Genomic DNA, 15,993 nt, shown 5'->3' with positions numbered 1-15,993 from the left:
GAAGGATCATTTGTGGCGACAAGTGTAGCATGCAAAGTGCATTTTTTGGATGCTAATAGGAATATATTTTACCCACAATGCAACCCCCCATAACTCCAGTATGACGTGCTGCTGAGTTCTAAATTACCCCTATGATGTTAGTTGGAATCTTGGCATGTTTTGTGTTTGCCTAAGGTGTGATTGAACGTAAATTAATTTTTGTTTCGGTTGTAAAACATCTAATGCATGCAAGAAATGCTAAAGAACAGTGGCGTAACTAGTTGTTACTGGGCCCCATAGCAAATTCAATTTAGGGCCCCAAAATATTTATAAGTTGGCCTATTTTACCCAGATATATTAAAATTGCTAATTAATTAGGGTCTCACTGGGCCCCCTACACTCCTGGGCCCCCCTGCAACCGTAGGGTCTGCTTCCTCTATAGTTACGCCCCTGCTAAAGAACCAACTCATTATGACTTTATATAACTGCAATTGTTTAGCTGTTTGCTGGGCTATACACTTTCAATTGCCTGCCTCAGAAAGCTTATACTGGAGGACTGCATATGGTATAACTTGATTATGTGTTGGTCGAATACTGAAAACAAATTATGTATATACTATTTCTTGCATTTTTCACCTGGAAGCAGCTTATTCTTTATAGCAGAAATGACAGAGAACAGACTGTACAGTTTGAAGTGTAAAGAACTATCTCTGTATGCACTGAATTCGAGAGGCACTGAATATGAATGCACACATGCTATGGATTTAGCAGGAATGAATATTATTTTCTAAATTACTTGTATTCATGCAATTGGGAAACCTTGTACGTTTTCAATGTGGTGGGAGAATTTGTTTTCTATGAGTACAGCTTCTGGCTCTGGTTTGAATTCAGATTGAATTCAGTCTTTTTAAAAACAAATTGGGCTTAAAAAGACCCCTGGTTTCATTTTATAGGTTCTAGATTTTCTTGCAAATACTGTATATGGCTGCCTTATCCCTTTTTTTATTGATTTTGGAAGTTTGACCTCTGTGTCTTCCTTTACATAAAGCCTTTCGCATAAACTAATATATTTTTTTACATGGTTTTGCCTTATTTCATGCATAACACACAGATAAACCAATTCAATCAATGTAACAATGGGCTACACTACACTGTATTTTTCTAGGTAAGCAAAGATGTTGTGGCACATGTAAACACATCACTTGGCATGCAGAGAGACTCTCATCTTTTATCCACTGGATTCTTCAGGGTCATTCATATCTGCAGGGTCATTCATATCTGTTGTCTACTTTCTTTCCTTTATTGCAAGAAAATTCCCAGATAATGTGAAAGTGTTACTCTTGCTATCATGAAGTAAATTTTGTCTATGCCCGTCTGTGTTCTGCATCTTTTTATAACCCTCTACATATCTAAATTTTTTAAACAAACTATATATATATTTGATTACTTGTATTTGCCTGTGCACTTATATCTGAATGATGTCTACATAATAAATAAAGGATCATTTTATTACTGCTTTTTGACTGACTTATTAGTCAGTGGAGATCAATTATTAAGATGTTATGCTGATTACTTCACTTTCCTATAATCAATTTAAAGCTCAGTGTTTCTATGTAGAAATTGTGCCTTAAAGGGGTTGTTCAACTTTCAAACAGTTTTCAGATTTTTCACCATAAACAAAGACTTTTTTCAATTGCTTTACATCTTTTGTTTTTTTTTACTGTTTTCTTACAATTCAAGTTTAAAATTTAATGTTCCTGTCTCTAGTGTCTCCGTCTGGCAGCTCAGTGATCCAGGAGCACTGCTACAATTTGCTACATTAGTTTATGCATTTCTCAGCATCATCTGTGGAATTTTAGCAACTATTGTATCATTTCTAACAGTTGCCTTTAAGGGCTCTTACTGGCGACCGTTTGAAGCTGCTCTCCCCTGCGTTCCGTTTTTATGCGTTCAGCCGCAGGGGAGTGCAGGAATAGATGCATTTAGCTTTTTTCAATGGGGCTGTACTCACACAGGCGTGTGTAGGCGCCGAACGCAGGTTGAGACGCAACATGCTGCATTTTTCCTGCGTTCATCGCCTACACGTGCCTGTGTGAGTACAGCCCCATTGAAAAAAGCTAAATGCATCTATTCCTGCGCTCCCCTGCAGCTGATCGCAGATCGCAGGGGAGCGCAGCTTCAAACGCTCGCCAGTAAGAGCCCTAATCGAACTCATGGATTCTATGGCATAGACCCAATTTTTAATGTGGTGTAGTGAGACAGACAAGAAATAGTTGGAATGACATTTAAAGGAGTGATTGTATTTACTTACGTTACATCCCGGGCCGGGTTTCCAGTGAAAACCATGGAGCAATCCTTTTCCTGCTTCTTTGTACTTCTTGTTGTTGCGCATGCGCAGTAGAATAAAAAGCCGAACTTTAATTAAAAAGCTGCCTATTTCATCAGAGGAAAATCCATGGATCTGTAAACACAAGCAAGCACAGAGAGAACATACAAACTCCTTGCAGATGCCCTAGTCAGAATCAAACTCTGTAATGCTGCAGAACGAATTACTAAATGACAGTGCTATTTAAAATCTCTAATATAACTAGTACAGTGGTACCAACCAAAATAATATTCTTTGATCACAAACAATGTAATAGGTTAATTAATAAAGTTGATTAAGGGTTAGAACAAACTGTTCTAGTGATCTAAAGCAGGGGATAAAAGTTGTTGTAAAAGTGCACCTCTACCATTATTCCTCTGGGAAACAAATGTATTAATGAAAACACTACGGCTAAATAGGAAGGTTTACAAATATGTGGGTGAAAGGTCAGTGTAAGGTTTACTGGGCAGATTGAATAGCAGCGTCTTTAAGTAATTGTAAGGAAGAGGACAAATTTAAAAAGCAGCCATGCAAGCAAAATGGCAAGGCTCTCTCCTTTATATAAAAACATGAAGAAGAGGGGTTCAAGTCAATTTATAAATACAATAGTAAATATATAATGGAAGACCGAATTTTTTATACAATGCATAGGGTTTAGTGTGTCAAACTGGAACCACTGTTTGTAGGTATGTATATTTTTTTTTGTTTAAACCTCTGCAATATAATAAGATTTGTTGCCAAAATCTGAGAAGTTGAAGTGGAGTCTTTATATAAAACACAAAGCTCATTTGTTTTTTTCACCTGTGAAATCAAGGATACATAGGAGGTTATACACAAAAACCCTGAATGCAAAAATCACGAAAAATTCATGATTTTTTTTATATAAAAATCAGACTTTTAAAAAATCATGTATTTTTCAAAATTTATTAAACCCTGAGGATGAAAAAGTCTAAATCCGAAAATTCCTCATCTCAGACTTGTCGAGGTTGCATATAAGTCAATGGGAGAAGTCCCAATGATTTTTTGATGTGTTATGGGTTACGTGCAATATGCAATACCCCGAAGTTTTCGGGGAAAATTCCGGAAAAATAGTGAAATTCATGAAAATCAGATGAAAAAATCAGACAAAATTGTGAAAATCTGATTTTTTTACTGCAAAGCAAATTTTCGTGAAAATGTAATAATAAATAAGCATAAAAAACCTGAGAAGATTTGATCGGAGTTTGTAGCAGAAAATATTGAGATAAATTAGGACTTTGATAAATAACCCCCTTAGTTTTGTTTTGAAATTTAAATATGGATTTTTATATACAATGTAATAACTACAATAGTTACTAATTAACCACACTGCTTGTGCATTTCGTAAGCATCCCATTTTATTTTAATGATTTGCCTCTATTCATTAAAGCCAAACACCTTTACAATTCACATGTTGCTGGGCTGACTAGTGATGTAGTTCAGATGTGCTGTGCAAGCTTAGAAGGAAAACCACACACACAAATGTCCACACTCAAATGTCTATATTGCTTTTCTGCCTAGTTGTTATTTTTTTTTTCAGCTGATAAAAACACATGCAGTAGCAAAAGCAGAATGCAGCACGCAAGCTTTAAAACTTAACTTAATAGCACTATATTGTGAGAAGACACCCATTTGCAATGAAGCATACAAGCTGTTTTCTTTTTCTTCTAGTTCAAGTGAATCAAGAAATGCAGAAAAAACATTCTGAGCCTTGTGCAAATGCCCCCTTATTGTTTTAACTCTGTCTTTGAACTAAAAGTAAGTGAAATCGTTTAACACAACATTTATTTAAAACAGTGCCATTTGTTTTTATTCCATGGAGCATGTTGTAACATTGTAACATTCTTTAAACATTTTTAAAACACTGAATTTGGTGCAGAAAATAAATACTTTCCATAAGCTGAAAAACTTCTAAATCTGTATGCTACAAGGATGGTATAAGAAGTATTGCACATGGCTATAGGAATGTGCAATGTAAGTTACATTTAATAAAACAACATTTTGCTGAACCTCTGCTTTGTACTAGCTTTAAAGTTTCTGATTTGCCCCATAATTACTAACATGCAGCATGTTAATCCAACAGTGGTTTGAAGACTTCTGCTAAAAAAGATACATAGTCATAACAATATAATAATATATCATCATCGTCATCGTCATCATTAATGTACACACAGTAAAAATATGAACCATACATTTGTTTGTTTTTTACTGCAGATCATCTAAGCTCTAAAAGCTATGAGCATAGGGTCAAATAGCTCAGTCTGTCTTGCTATCTTGATGAATGAAATCAAAAAGTTATTGTTAGTATATGTTTAGTCAGATGGCTAGCATATATACATGTAAATATCTGACATAATGATATGAGTCACAATAAATGTAAATGAAGGTAACATAACCAACAATTTCCCATAATTTAAATAAAGGGATATAAATCACAGAGGAGATATCTTGCCTTTATGTAGGAAATGCTTGGTGGTAATATACAGTATTTATTTCATTACTGAGGTACATTGTTCTCCTTCTACACTACTTTTACAAGTTATCATTTGCCACACATATGCCACTCTAAATCACTGTTTATAAAACATGAGATCAAAATATTATTGTTTCAATAACTGAGAAAAAAAAATAAAACATCAATTGGGTTTATGTAATAAAAGCCTTTAAGCTTGCCCATTTGCGTAACTTTTAGCAACCAATTAGCAGGTAGCATTTACTGGTCATCTGTTTAACTGTAAAGGTATTGGTTGCTATGGGTTACTGCACCTGGGTACACCTACGGGGGAATGTAATATCACCCGCAATCGCATAAACTGTTCGCAAAGCGAATTGCAAGTAGTTTGCGTGCGAGAGTGGGTATGTAATAATTCGCTTTGCGACTGTTCTGCTACATTTGCGACTGTTTCCGCCGTTTCCCTCCACTTTGCGAACTTTTGTTATTGCGCTCTATTGCGCTGTTGCGCTATCAATGTAATAAAACTTCTTATTGCAAATTGCTTATATTGTGCTTGGTTTTTTAATGAGTCGTGTCTGTAGTTGTTGTTCAGTGCAAATGTTATTCGCAATCTAATCGCAATGTAATTGTGTTCACGTGACTTTGCTATCAGTGTTGTGAGAAGAAGGTGTATGTACAAATTTTGCAGAAAGATATTCGTGGAGCAATTCCACCGTTCGCATTGCGTGAGTTTTTTCCTGGCCATCCCCCGTCAACTTGAAAATTCACTAATGGGTTAATCTCCTGCTACTCCCAGCCTGGACAGAAGATAGTTAATTTTAAGAACCCATAAAGCCCACCCCCTCCTGGCTCACATTAGTCTTTTTCTTCTGTCCCAGCCTGGGCATAGTGTGAGAGGGTTAACAGTTTAAATTAACTCTCTTCTCTTTATTTTACAGGACAAGAAAGTACTAACTTATTTGCCAAGTTGTAGATTACCGGGTGCAGTTTTGTTTGTGGAGGTTGTCAGGAAGGGGACCATGTGCGGGGTATTATTGCTGCTTTGCAGTGCCTGCTGGTGCTTTGCATACCCTGTATGGAAAGCTGTTTGGTGCCAATCTGGATTTTCCTTGCTGCTGCTGCCTACATGTGCACTATGAGGATCTGGCTGCATCTAAAAGAGCCGCTCCAAAAGCTGCCAAGTGAGTACCATGCTTTGCACTTCGAAAAAATAAGAACCTCCAGAGTGTTATGCTTATTATGCATTCTCCTACTGGTTTAAGTGCCTCTGCTCCTTCTGATGAGCCCAGTAAAAGTGGGTAAGTGAGATTCAGAAGCATTTAACAAGTCTGCAATGAAGGGCATAGGATTTGTAATACATTTTCATTGAAGATCTTTCTAAGAAGGTGAACTGTTTCACATTATGCAGCCATTCCTTCCAACTCCTTGCCAGATCAGGAGTCTTTAATTAAGAGAGCAGTATCCCAAACTCTTAGGGCTCTTACTCACTGGCGTTCTGACCTGCGCTCCCCTGCATTCCGTTTTTTGGCGTTCAGCCGCAGGGGAGCGCAGGAATAGACGCATTTCATTATTTCAAATGGGGCTGTACTCACTCAGGCGCGTGTAGGCGCCGAACGTAGGAAAAATGCAGCATGTTGTGTCTCAACCTGCGTTCGGCGCCTACACGCGCCTGAGTGAGTACAGCCCCATTTGAAATAATGACATGCGTCTATTCCTGCGCTCCCCTGCGGCTGAACGCCAAAAAACGGAATGCAGGGGAGCGCAGGTCAGAACGCCAGTGAGTAAGAGCCCTAAAAGAGACAGTGCTTCTGCTTAAGATCTCTCTGTGCCTATCAAGGATTTCTCTATCTAGGAAATTTCCTTTAATATAGGGCCAGCAGCTAAGCTCAGTGACATGGTAAGCTATTAAAGAAAGCCTACAGCTGTAACTCATTTGCCTTGTAGAAAAATCAAAGATGCACCTTTTATACAGCTTAAGAAGGGGGGCTCAGAGCATAGGCAGAGGGTCATTTTTTTGTTTGGGGAGGCTAATTAAAGACAAAAAAAATTTCGCCCATTTACTTCTATACATTTTGGCGAATTTCCACCGTACCGTGAATTTTTGACAATATGGGTCAAATCACTACCCAGAATGCTTCATAAATGCAGTGCCAATATCATGTGTATTACCCCTTAATCATGTGGCAGAATATATGCAGTGCCAATGCCATGTATAATGCCACCTGAACACACTGCAGGATAAATTGCCATATTAATGGATAATGCCCTGAGAACATTTGGCAGAATACAGTGTTATATCCTTGTATAATAACCAGTGGCATAGCTAGAAGATACTGGGCCTCAAAGCAAAATCATATCAAAGCCCCTTGAACTTTGGGAATATGACCAACATAACCATATACTGAAACTTATACCCAGGTCACATAGCAGTAAATGACAGTACCAATTCCATGAATAATGGCAATAAAACATATGAGAAATAAAGTGTGCATTCAATGTGTCATACCCCAGAATATGTCCAAATAAATACAGAGCCAGTTATAGGTAAAGTGCCACTTGGAGCACACACTGAAGAAAATACTGTGAATCATACATATAATACACCTATAACAACAATAAAATACATATATCAAAACGCTGTTTTCCAGTTATTCTCTCTCCTCTCTCTGATCTGCCTTTCAATTTGTTTTTGTTCACTTTACATTGTCTTAACACAGCAATTGGGAAAAGCTTTCCAGGTATTATTGAACTATAACTCTCAAAATGCTGCAGCCTTTTAGCCACAGGTGGGAGTTCTAGAGCAAGATCATTTGGAGAGTGTCATTTTGCCTTTCACACTTGGCTGCAGTAATAGGAACAGCTGCTAAAATTACTATTACAAAAAAATCCAGATAAAATAATAAAACACAAAAATTGGTGATGTTTGGATCAGCCGTCCTAGGGAAAGGCAGAGATGTTTGGCGGAGAGGGGTCAGATCAGCACATTTCTCAAGCTGATTCATAAGCCTCAGATCAATGGTGAGTGAAAGAAGCAGAATTGCAGTGGATGGTGCTCTGCTCTGTTCTGTGAAATGCATCTGGCCACTAATACATATGGCATTGCCCTGCCCTGCTGACAATTTGTCACAGATGAATTGTGTGTAACCAAACATAACAAACTACTGGTGGTCAATACAAGCTTCCCCAGACTTCCTTTTCTAGTAGTTTACTGTGGCTGCAACAAAACAAGTGGTAGCTGGCTTACCTTAGTAGTGAAGCAAAGCAATTTTCTATTTGGAAGCAGGAAGCAACTTGACCCCTCCTACTCCATTCCGATTGGACAGGCAACAGTAACAAGGCTGTTCATGATGCTACCTAACCAATCATAAAGTAGGAGGATGCTCAGCCTTCTATCTGCTTACTATCCAATCGGAAGGTAGAAGGGGGTTTAGTCTTCGCAAATGCAGTCTCTCCAGCTGCACTGACAGCTTTACATTATGGAGATTTGCAGTGACTCTGTGTGAAGTGTGAACCAGTGAAACGTTTTCTACAGTGTCAACCTGTTCTGGAAGTTTGACACTGTTGGTTTGGGGAGGCTTAGCCTCCCCAAACCTTCATTATTATCCGCCCCTGGCTGAGAGAGATCTCGCTATTTGACCAAAAGCTTTTAATCCCCTTATTAAGACTGTTAAATGTACCCTCAACCTGGAGAAGTTTGACCAACTAACCACTTCTCTTCTTTTTCCAAGGGCTCAGACCTTGTGACACAGCACCTGGTTTACGGCTGTGGAGCTTTGAGTTTGAATACCGGCTGTGATCCATTGATGAATACTTAAGTGCCAGATTTTATTCATGCAGAGTAGTCTAAAATCTCCAAAAGAGTTCTGGTTGAGAGATACGTGTAAGAGCTGTATCATTTTTTTCAGGTGAGACGTGGGTCTGATGGCAGACTCCAATGGCTAGATTAGCTAAGAAGGCAGCTTTGCCAATAGATGACATTTCAGCACTGAAACATCCCAGGAATTAAAGAAATCGTATATGTCTTCTGGATGGCCTATAGCCTACTGTAGCTCTGTGGCAGTTACAAAGGCCCTTTCTATGAGGGCAAAGAATTGGGAACAAGTCATTGAGGATTACTTTTCCAGAAAAAATATATAAATAAATAAATAAAAAAAATATATATATTCAATAAAACTTAAAAGGTCTGGATGACTTCAGAATAAGCCTCTCTAGAGCTTGTCCAGCTGTTAGCTTGCTCTTTCTCATTGAAGTTGCAAAGCAGAGCCCTTTGGATTAAAACATGGTTTGTAGATACTGGCTCCAGGAATTTCTTTGCAAGATGCCTTTTGAAGGGAAAGGATTATTTGGGAAAGCCTTAGGTGACATGGTCTCCAAGTCTTCAGGGGAAGAGTACTTTTCTTTCCCAAGCAAGGCAGTTCCATGACAATTCCAGGAACGTTTGTAGGTCTTCTCCAGAAGAAGGCAGGACTCCAAAAATTTCCAATCCGGAGGATAATTTAGATTTTCATCTTGGCGATCAGGAAAAGGTTCTTTCAGGTTCAGAGTTAGAGTCCCAAGATCTCCCAAACCTTCCTCAAAAGCTCATTTACAGTCACTCCATCCAGCCTACCCCAGGTTGCTCACCTTTCAGGAAGTCTCAGCTAGAAAGGTTCAAGATTCAGGGGCGAAAACTTATGTATCTTTCAATTATTTGTTCCTACTTGTCAGGTATTGCTGGGATTCGAGCCGGGGACCTTTGGGTTTCTGGCTCGATGCCTTAACCATTTGGCCAGGTGAGCAGCCTGTAGGGTTGCTTGCTAGGTATAACCTGGCCTCTGCAGTCCCAGCCCAGCTTCCGCCTGATTGGCCTCTCCAGCCCCAGCTCAGCTGCAGCCTGTTTGGCATCTACAGCCCCAACCCAGCTGCTGCCTATCTTAATCAGCCAATCAGGGCTGACTCTTCCCTATTTAAGGGCAGCACTCAGACCACTCCTTGCCAGAGCATTGTATGGTGTTCCTAGTACTGCGGCAGCGCCCCTAACTAGGTAGTTCTAGCTCTTGCCCCTTTTCCCTTGTTATTCCGCCTTGCCTTGTCTGCCTGTCCTTGTCTTGCTTTACCTTATCTTGTACCTTCCCAGCCTTGACCTTGATCTGACCCTGCCTTGTACCTTGTACCCATCTTGCTCCAGTCCCTCCCTTGCTATCCTGCTCCAGTCTCCCTCTCTTGCTATCCTGCTCCAGTCTCCCTCTCTTGCTATCCTGCTCCAGTCTCCCTCTCTTGCTATCTTGCTCCAGTCTCCCTCTCTTGCTATCTTGCTCCAGTCTCCCTCTCTTGCTATCTTGCTCCAGTCTCCCTCTCTTGCTATCTTGCTCCAGTCTCCCTCTCTTGCTCCAGCCCTCTCTTGCTCCAGTCCTCTCTTGCTATCTTGCTCCAGTCCTCTCTTGCTATCTTGCTCCAGTCCTCTCTTGCTATCTTGCTCCAGTCCTCTCTTGCTATCTTGCTCCAGTCCTCTCTTGCTATCTTGCTCCAGTCCTCTCTTGCTATCTTGCTCCAGTCCTCTCTTGCTCCAGTCCTCTTCTTCCTGCCTAGTCCACTCCTGATCTTCGCCCTCTCCGTCCTGTTCTGCACCTGATCCAGACTGACTCTTCGCCCTCATCAACCTGTTCCTGCTTTCCCTTCTAGTGTTCCCTAGGCACATACAGCTCCTGCCTCAAGGACTCGCCCTTTCCCTTCAGTCTCTACAGCGCCCCCTACCTAATCCTTGACACTACTGCAATTCCTCAAGACGTAGGGGAAAAGGACATTTCTTGCCAGTGTTTCCAGGGCTGTTGTTAAGAGAGCAATTTCAGTGGTTCCATCTCAGGAAGAAGGGAGAGTGTTCTATTCTCTGCTATTTGCTACTGGAGACTCATGTCCCATATTAGACCTTGAGGAATGACAGATTCCCGAAGAGCCAAACTTTAACTGAGACCCTTGCTACTATATAATTTGTAGTTTGTCCAAGAGATTGGCTAGCCTCTTTAGATTAAATATGTTTATTTGCATGTGTCCATTGCTTTAGAACATCACAGATTTCTACAATTTTGTCTCTAAGACCAACATTACCAATTTTGCTGTCTTCGCATTGACCTTGCTACTTCTCCCAGAACTTTTACTTTAGTTCTTGTTGGGATAATAGCCAAGCTAAAGAGCAGGAGAACATAGAGCTCTACCATTACCTGGATGATTTACTTTAGGGGTGTGTGATCCAGCCACATCACCATTCATCTCATAAAAAGGAGGTTTTAGAGAAGTTTGGCTGGATCATAAGGGTAGCCAAAAGTCAGATGATACCATGCCAGAAAATGGCATACCTTGGAGCTCAAATTGACACCTGTCCTTCAGGTAACGCAATTTTGGGAGAGGTCATTCATATCTGCTAAGTAATTGGTGATCATTCTGGGCCTTCTGATTTCAACTATAAACTTGGTGAAATGGACCAAATGGAGGATGAGGTCTATTCAGTTATTTTCTCAGGCAGTAGGATCCTATAGCTTGAAACTGGCAATCCAGATCAACACAAGAGTGCAAGAGACATCTAGCCTGGTGGAAAATACCCAGCAATCCCAGCAAGGAGTTTCCCCTCGGGAAACCAGCTTGGATAGAGGTGTTCACAGATGCCTCAGGGGCAGGTAGAAGACCTTTTTCCTAGATACTGACCAATATTCTGGAGCTCAGTGTGGTTCTCCTAGGGTCTGCAGTGAAGATCAGACAATGCAGTGGCTGCAGCTTATTTTAGAAATCAAATGGAAAAAGTTCTTGCTCAAAGAGACTGTCCCAATAATGTAATGGGTTTAGATCCACCTTCAAGATTTAACTGCTCTGTACATTCCAGGAGCACAATATCTTGAGGCAGATTATCTCAGCCAGTATCTATTGGGACTGTCTGGAGCTGAATATTATGGCGATAGATCTGAACTCCAAGCTTCAGATCTTCCTCTTCAGAGTCCCTTGTGTGGGACTGTGGCAGTGGATGCCTTCTCCCAGAGTTGGGAGGGTCTGTTTGCTTACATCTTTCCTCCAGTACAGATAATATTGAGAGTCCTACAAAGGATCTTATTGTCAAGGATGGACATGATGACCATTCTTCCCCTTGGCCCAGAAGACCTTGGTATCTACTCCTGAGAAGACTGTCAATTGTCTTTGTTACTACTTCCACAAACCAGAGGTCTCCTTCTCCAGGGCAGTCGGAAGCATCCAAACCCAATCACCAACTGATGGTGTGGAGGTTAAAAGGAGGATCCTAAGAGAATATGAATGTTCTGATCAGGTCAAACCCTTATCAATGCCAGTAAATTCAATACAAATTGTAAATATTATAAAGCATGGCAGATATTCTCTTACTGGGCTTTTGAGATGCATCTTAATCCATAACACCATCTGCGGTGGATATCCTGAAGTTTCTTAACATAGGGCTACAAAAGGGTCTGAGTCTCAGCACTCTAAAAGACCAAGTCTCTGCATTGTTGGCGATTTGGAGAAGAGGTGGTCGAGAGATCAATTAGTAGATACTTTTTTCCAATCAAAACTCAAAATACGTCCACCGTTGAACTGGTCTATTTGTCCAACCTGGGGTCTTCCTCTTGATCAGAGATCCTTCTCTACTGCACGACTGATAGATAAAGTTCTTTGTGGTTGCTTACTCCTAGTTAGCTGTGAAGTCAAACTTTTGACGTCAGCCCTTCGAGGGCCAGGCCCTTCGATAGATGCTCCTTACAGGATGTTCCATGAGGAGAAAGTATTTCTCAGACTGTAATCAGTATCCTGCCTTAAGTTGTTTCGAAGTTCCACATTAATTAACCAATTGTATTGCTGTCCTTGGAGCCTCCAGCATCCTCTCGGGACGAGGATTCAAATATAGATATAGTCTTACAATGTTTTGAGATTTATTCAGAAGAAGAGAAGACTTCAGAAAGTCTAGAATACTGTTTGCTGTGCCAGCAGAAGGAAAAAAGGGGAACTTGCCTCCAAGTCTACTCTTTCCTGGATAGTCAAGACCATATCAAGGGCTTGTAAATAGCAGGGCAACTACTTGCCTAGGGGAGTAAGGTACATTAGACACTTGGTGTGGCAGCCTCATGGGCATCAGAGGCAGGAATGTCTTCCGAAATGATCTGCAGTTACCCCTACTACGTTTCTTTTTAGACTCTACAGATTCGAGGTTATGTCTTCATCTCAGGTCCTTATTTTTTAGTCTGTTGGGCCATATAAATTGAAGTATAATTATTTTCCTTCCCTTGTGGTTTAATTGCTTGGGTATGACCCATTAGTGAATTTTCATGTTGACGGGGGATGGCCAGGAAAAAAGAAAATTCATATCATACTTACCGGAATTTTCTTTTCCTGGCCATCCTCCCCGTCAACATGCCCTCCCTATGGTGGCTTTATAAACAGACTGATGTGAGCCAGGAGGGGGTGGGTTTTATGGGTTCTTAAAATTAACTATCTTCTGTCCAGGCTGGGAGTAGCAGGAGATTAACCCATTAGTGAATTTTCATGTTGATGGGGAGGATGGCCAGGAAAAGAAAATTCCAGTAAGTATGATATGAATTTTCTTTTTTCGCTATTCTTCATGTAATTTAAAAATGTGGTCAAGTTATATGTGGTAAAGATATATGTCAGCATTTTTTTTTATATGTGGTAAAGGTATATGGTTATTAGTTTTTTTCCAGTGAAAACATCTTTAATTGCGACTCATCTTATTTTTGCGTTTGCTACTGTTTTGTGCGAAAAATATTGCCTTCCGCTTAGCGCAAATATACTCGCAAAAGTGCGAATGCGTGCTGCGATAACGCCAAATATTACATTTGGGGGCTAGTGCCTTATATAACATTTGGGGGATTGTGTTCCATGTTTATTGGAGGTTGATGGATCTTAGATGGCAGAGGGCCACTAGTAATCTTGTACCTGGCTATGTACTGAAAATAATATAGCATATGCAGGAGTCAATAATAATAGAATAATAGCATAAAGGGGAATTAGATGTAATTTACCTATATGGTGTGTAAGACACTGCCCAGGCTAGTATCCAACTGATACAAGTACTTGAAGACAGCTGTTGTACTGTATCTTTAATGGGCCTCATCTATATAACAGAGTGTTTTGGCTTACCGTATATACTCGAGTATAAGCCGATCCGAGTATGAGCCGAGGTACCTAATTTTACCTACGAAAACTGGGAAAACTTATTGACTCTAGTATAAGCCTAAGGTGAGAAATGCAGCAGCTACTGGTAAGGGTTCCTAAATTGGGCCACAAAAAAATGTAATGATGGAAAAATGTTCCATAATAATAAGTATCAACCTCTGAGTGTTAATGGCCATTCTCTGAACCAGTGGTAGTAATGTTGTTGGATAAAGTGGTAGGGCAGGATTTGGAGACAAATGAGCTGCTTACTGTAGCAATTAAAATGTGTTTTCCAGATTTGTAAAATAAGCAGGGTAGTTTGTGAAATCAAAACACAATGCTAGCATTACATATTGTTTGTAAACAGCAGGTGAAATGGTTTCTATCAGCCGCTGTGCCTCCCAATTTTAAGGGTTGGGAGGCGGAATGACTACACATCTCCTGCCTCTTGTGAATACTGTACTTGATTCATGTGCCTGGCACTTCTACCTCTTGCCAGTTAAAATGTGCAGAGAAGATTGAGGGTTACACATACAGTACAGTAGTTATACTGCTATACCTGGGACAGCAACTCTTTGGATAATTGCTTTGCTTCTCCCTGTAGTTATATATAGTTTGAAAGTTTGAGAGAGAGCACACTTAACTGCACACCGAACAGCAGCACCGGATGTCACGGAAGAAGCTCTGAGAGAGAATGGGCACACTTAATTGCACACGGAACAGCAGCACCGGATGTCACGGAAGAAGCTCTGAGAGAGAATGGGCACACTTAACTGCACACCGAACAGCAGCACCGGATGTCACGGAAGAAGCTCTGAAGTGTTTCGGAAGCACCGGATATCACGGAAGATGTAGGAGGGGCTATCGGCCCATGCACATATACAGCAGAGAGCCCTGAAGTCCCATAGTATTGCCACAACGAAGCTCTGAAGTGCATCTGCAACAGCGCATGTCATGCTAGATGTAGGAGGGGCTATCGGCGCATGCCCATATACGGCAGGAACAATTTCATGCACTGAAAATGACGTCTGACTACACTAATAAATACAGACAGGGACGAGGCAGCTGAGCGGGGCACACAAGGACATTTCATGAGCGCAATCGATGTGCTTTGGGTCATTGTGCACATACTAAACTTTTTCAGCACATTTTTGGTGCTGAGAAACTCGGCTTATACTCGAGTATATACGGTACTCAGTGGAACTCATTTATAAACAGTGGGCAAATTTGCTCCTGGGCAGTAACCCATGGCAACCAATCAGATGATTGCTTTCACTGCTCAACCTGCAGCTGGCTGAAAAAAGCTAATCACTGATTGGTTGCTAAGGGTTACTGCCCAGGTGGAAATTTGTCCACTGTTTATAAATGAGCCCCATTGAGTCATAAAAAAGGCATAGTAATACATCCCGCTATTCCCTGTTATCCTTTAATAGATCCTATTTTTTTTTTTTGCAAGCTTTAGACTAGATTATGTTTTCACTTTGAAGTATTTCTTATTATTCCATTGTTATCCTTTAATTACTTCCAAAAGAAAACTTAAGGTTTAGAATTCCTTGTCAGAGTCATCATTAATATTTGCACACATACTAGGGTGAAAATTCAAAACTGTCCTGACTTTCAAAAAACCCCTTTCTGAAAACTTTATAGCTAAGTGTCAATTTGTCAGAATACCTATAACTGCTTTGAGTATTTTCCATGCTGGAACACATTTTTTTTACTTAGAAGTCTGAAACAATTGGTAATTCTTTAATTGGTTATGGTGAATCATTTAGTACATAATGGGAATCCGGATTTCAATATAAATATATATTGGGATTTAAAATAAAAATAAAATATATCTTGGTTTTGTTTTTTGTATTTGTCTATTGCATACTGAGCCTTATTTACATGCATTGGTGTGTTAATTCATATTAGGATGAAGCCATGTGTCAGGATCTACCTGGTTTTAAACTGGGGGCTGTAAACTATAAACCATACAATCCCCAGATGTAGGGTACCCTTAGTTTAGTTATAAGAAATGTTTCCTGACATC

The sequence above is a fragment of the Xenopus laevis genome, chromosome 7S (genome assembly GCF_017654675.1).
Source record: "Xenopus laevis strain J_2021 chromosome 7S, Xenopus_laevis_v10.1, whole genome shotgun sequence".
In the NCBI taxonomy this organism is placed as follows: domain Eukaryota; kingdom Metazoa; phylum Chordata; class Amphibia; order Anura; family Pipidae; genus Xenopus; species Xenopus laevis.
Note: the sequence above shows the minus strand (reverse complement) of the source record.